We start from the raw sequence: 5,475 nt of genomic DNA, 5'->3' as shown, positions 1-5,475 counted from the left end.
TTCCTTGTCTAAAGCAAGCATCGCTCGTACCATGTTAGAACCTATCTTCATTCCCATATTTCTAAATACCTTTGGCTTTCCAACATTTCTCCTTTTCTTAAAAGCCTTCAGAGGATTTCTAATAACTTTACTTTTACTCATTATTATACTTCAACAAAACAGAGACTCAAGAAACAGAATTAATTACGAATATTTTCGAGATAACGACAGAGTAAATAATCATGAAACAATCGACAATCACACCAGCGATATATATTGAACCATCACAGGTTAGCCACAACACATACTTTATCTCACATCACTAAAATGTACCTAATGAACACGGACGTTAATAATAACACCATTTGACAGCAGTTTAACAGCGCCACAGTGGGTCACGCCCATGTAGAACACATTTAAAAAAAAAATTAAAAATAGTTGTAGTCTTCGGAATTGAATAAATTATATATCTATTAAAAGGTAATAGTCTGCAGATTCAGAAAACGCAAAAAAGTAAAAATTGAACTTTTCATGATTTTGAGCCTTTCCGGAGCCCCTTAAACACTGTGAAAAATGTTTATAAACACTGATTACAATGAAAGAAATGTTGTTACAATATTTCAACAACTGCCGTTGTAATAAAATTTTGAAGCTGTAAAGGGACTTTATGGACACCCTGTATTATCGATCCTAACAATTTCTTTGCTCAAGCAACGATGGAAACGCAGTGCCGGAAATTATGAATACTGTTGCATTGTAAACGACGCTATTAGCTTTTTTTAGAGAGTCGACTACACGCTGGAAATATGCGTCCAATTTATCACGAATGTGTGAGACGAGATGGTCTGAAAAATATAAAACCACCAGACTATTTTTTCATTATTTCCCAGACATTGTGAAAGCTCTAGAGAAATTGTCTGCAGACAGAAATTATGCCACGACAATATATACGTATCACTTGCATTGAGTCATTACAAAACCAGAGCTCGTCTTACCTTTACAGAGAGTAGCCAAATATTCAGCAGTTGGAACTAGTAGTTCATATAGACCTATTTCTATGCCATCGGTGTTTGCGAAAGTTATCGAGAGGATTGTATATACAAGGTTACTGTAGCATTTAAATTCACATAATTTGCTGTCAAATGTACAGTTTGGTTTTAGAAATGGCTTAACAACTGAAAATGCTATAGTCTCTTTTCTCTGTGAGGTTTTGGACGTATTAAATAAAAGGTTGCGAACGTTAGGTGTTTTCTTTGATTTAACGAAGGCTTTTGACTGTGTTGACCACAAAATATTACTGCAGAAGTTGGAACATTATGGAGTAAGGGGAGTAGCTTACAATTGGTTCGCCTCCTACTTTAAGAACAGAAAGCAGAAGGTAATCCTCCGCAATATTGAGAGTGGTAATGATGTTCAGTCCCAATGGGGCACTGTTAAGTGGGGCGTTCCCCAAGGGTCGGTGCTGGGGCCACTGCTGTTTCTTGTTTATATAAATGATATGCCTTCTAGTATTATAGGTGATTCAAAAATATTTCTGTTTGCTGATGACACCACCTTGGTAGTGAAGGATCTTGTGTGTAATATTGAAACATTATCAAATAATGTAGTTCATGATATAAGTTCGTGGCTTGTGGAAAATAATTTGATACTAAATCACAGTAAGACTCAGTTTTTACAGTTTCTAACTCACAATTCAACAAGAACTGACATTTTAATCAGACAGAATGGGCATGTTATAAGCGAGACGGAACAGTTCAAGTTCCTAGGCGTACGGATAGATAGTAAGCTGTTGTGGAAAGCCCATGTTCAGGATCTTGTTCAGAAACTAAATGCCGCTTTATTTACCATTAGAACAGTATCTGAAATAAGTGACATTTCAACACGAAAAGTAGTATACTTCGCATATTTTCATACGCTTATGTCATATGGTATTATTTTTTGGGGTAATTCTTCTGATTCAAAAAGGGTATTTTTGGCTCAAAAACGGGCTGTTCGAGCTATGTATGGTGTAAGTTCGAAAACCTCTTGTCGACTCCTATTCAATAGTCTGGGAATTTTGACATTGCCCTCACAGTATGTATTTTCTTTAATGTCGTTTGTTGTTAGCAATATTAGCTTATTCCCAAGAGTTAGCAGCTTTCACTCAGTTAATACTACGCAGAAATCAAATCTGCATGTGGAATGCACTTCCTTGACTCTTGTGCAGAAAGGAGTGCAATATTCTGCTGCATCCATTTTCAATAAGCTACCACAAGAACTCAAAAATCTTAGCAGTAGCCCAAACACTTTTAAGTCTAAACTGAAGAGTTTCCTCATGGCTCCTTCTATTCTGTCGAGGAGCTCCTGGAAGAGCTAAAAAATTAAGCAAATTCCAGTGTTACATTCTTGATTTTCTTTATTTAAACTAACGACTTGTCGCGTGAATATGTTTCTTATATTTCATTTTATCTGTTTCTACAATCGTGTTATAATTTCATGTATTGACTCGTTCCATGACCATGGAGACTTCTCCTAAATGTGGTCCCACGGAACAATAAATAAATAAATAAATAAAAATAAATAAATATGATATTGGCAACGCCTGTGTTATTCTGAACTACGATTCAGTGTTCCTTCGGGTCACGCACTGCAGCGGCTAAGCCGTTATGAAATTTATTCGCTGTTGTATGAACAACCTCCAACTGTATAATGGAGTGACGACAGTGAAAATTTGAGTCGAATGAGGCTCGAACCTGGATTTCCAGCTTATCGCCTTGCTATTTGGCTATCCGAGCACGGTTGACGGCCACACCCGAACTTCCAAATCTCGTCAGCCATGTGTCCACAACCTGTAGACGTATATCCATTATGTATGTTTCCGTACGGGGGAGACATTTTACTTGAAAATCGCTTGCCCAGGATCGGCGGATAAATACACTCCTGGAAATGGAAAAAAGAACACATTGACACCGGTGTGTCAGACCCACCATACTTGCTCTGGACACTGCGAGAGGGCTGTACAAGCAATGATCACACGCACGGCACAGCGGACACACCAGGACCCGCGGTGTTGGCCGTCGAATGGCGCTAGCTGCGCAGCATTTGTGCACCGCCGCCGTCAGTGTCAGCCAGTTTGCCGTGGCATACGGAGCTCCATCGCAGTCTTTAACACTGGTAGCATGCCGCGACAGCGCGGACGTGAACCGTATGTGCAGTTGACGGACTTTGAGCGAGGGCGTATAGTGGGCATGCGGGAGGCCGGGTGGACGTACCGCCGAATTGCTCAACACGTGGGGCGTGAGGTCTCCACAGTACATCGATGTTGTCGCCAGTGGTCGGCGGAAGGTGCACGTGCCCGTCGACCTGGGACCGGACCGCAGCGACGCACGGATGCACGCCAAGACCGTAGGATCCTACGCAGTGCCGTAGGGGACCGCACCGCCACTTCCCAGCAAATTAGGGACACTGTTGCTCCTGGGGTATCGGCGAGGACCATTCGCAACCGTCTCCATGAAGCTGGGCTACGGTCCCGCACACCGTTAGGCCGTCTTCCGCTCACGCCCCAACATCGTGCAGCCCGCCTCCAGTGGTGTCGCGACAGGCGTGAATGGAGGGACGAATGGAGACGTGTCGTCTTCAGCGATGAGAGTCGCTTCTGCCTTGGTGCCAATGATGGTCGTATGCGTGTTTGGCGCCGTGCAGGTGAGCGCCACAATCAGGACTGCATACGACCGAGGCACACAGGGCCAACACCCGGCATCATGGTGTGGGAGCGATCTCCTACACTGGCCGTACACCACTGGTGATCGTCGAGGGGACACTGAATAGTGCACGGTACATCCAAACCGTCATCGAAACCATCGTTCTACCATTCCTAGACCGGCAAGGGAACTTGCTGTTCCAACAGGACAATGCACGTCCGCATGTATCCCGTGCCACCCAACGTGCTCTAGAAGGTGTAAGTCAACTACCCTGGCCAGCAAGATCTCCGGATCTGTCCCCCATTGAGCATGTTTGGGACTGGATGAAGCGTCGTCTCACGCGGTCTGCACGTCCAGCACGAACGCTGGTCCAACTGAGGCGCTAGGTGGAAATGGCATGGCAAGCCGTTCCACAGGACTACATCCAGCATCTCTACGATCGTCTCCATGGGAGAATAGCAGCCTGCATTGCTGCGAAAGGTGGATATACACTGTACTAGTGCCGACATTGTGCATGCTCTGTTGCCTGTGTCTATGTGCCTGTGGTTCTGTCAGTGTGATCATGTGATGTATCCGACCCCAGGAATGTGTCAATAAAGTTTCCCCTTCCAGGGACAATGAATTCACGGTGTTCTTATTTCAATTTCCAGGAGTGTACGATAGTGCAAAGCCTGTGTTACTCAGAATGGATGGAGGGTCATCGTCAGATGTAGAAGTAACTTCGGGTGTACCCCAGGGAAGTGTATCGGGACTCTTGCTGTTTGTGTTGTATATTAATGGCCTTGCAGACAATATTAATAGTAACACGGGGCTTCTTGAAGATGATGCTGTTATCTATAATGAAGTACTATCTGAAAGAAGCTGCATAAATATTCAGTCGGATCTCGATATAATTTCATCGTGGCGCAGAGATTGGCAACTTGCTTTAAATGTTCAGAAATTTGAAGCAAGTTGTCAATCTCTGCACCGCTTTGAACTCTTATCAAGATGTGACTGAATGTTAATGCAGCTTCTTTCAGACAGTGCTTCATTATAGACAAGTGCGTCATCTGGAAAAAGCCTCGTGTTACTATTAATATGCCAACGGCCTTGCCGCAGTGGTAACACCGGTTCCCGTCAGATCACCGAAGTTAAGCGCTGTCGGGCTAGGCTAGCACTTGGATGGGTGACCGTCTGGTCTACCGGGCGCTGTTGGCAAGCTGGGTGCACTCAGCCCTTGTGAGGCAAACTGAGGAGCTACTTGATTGAGAAGTAGCGGCTCCGGTCTCGGAAACTGACATACAGCCGGGATAGCGGTGTCCTGACCACACACCCCTCTATATCCGCATCCAGTGACGCCTATCGGTGAGGATGACACGGCGGCCGGTCGGTCCCTTTGGGCCTTCATGGCCTGTTCTGGAGGGGTTTTTGGTTTCTTAATATTAATATTGTCCGCAAGGTCATTACTATACAACAGGATACACTTCCCTAGGGTACACTCGAAGTTACTTCTACGTCTGATCTTCGCAAAACAAAACAACCTAGCATCCTATAATATCAATGAGTCACCGCTGGAATCGGCCAACTCATGCAAATACCTGGGATAACACTTTGTAGGGACATGAAATGGATTGATCACATAGCCTCTGTCATGGGTAAAGCAGATGGTAGACTTAGGTTTACTGGCAGAATACTGGGGAAGTGCAATCAATCTACAAAATCACTAGTGCGACCCGCCTGCGAATGTTGCTCAAGTGTGTGGGACTGATACCAAATAGGACTAAGATGGAATATTGAACGTGTTCAGAGAAGGGCAGTACGAATGGTCACAGCTGTG

At 44.3% G+C, this 5,475-nt stretch overlaps 1 pseudogene; it reads left to right on the top strand.

Moving 5' to 3' along the window:
* Positions 1-4,738: 4,738 nt before the first annotated feature.
* On the top strand, positions 4,739-4,856 carry LOC126215525 (5S ribosomal RNA; annotated as a pseudogene).
* The last annotated feature ends 619 nt before the right edge of the window (positions 4,857-5,475 follow it).

This window comes from Schistocerca nitens, chromosome 12 (genome assembly GCF_023898315.1).
Source record: "Schistocerca nitens isolate TAMUIC-IGC-003100 chromosome 12, iqSchNite1.1, whole genome shotgun sequence".
Classification (NCBI taxonomy): Eukaryota; Metazoa; Arthropoda; class Insecta; order Orthoptera; family Acrididae; genus Schistocerca; species Schistocerca nitens.
The sequence above is the reverse complement of the archived record's forward strand: the minus strand, read 5'-3'. Positions and strand labels throughout refer to the sequence as shown.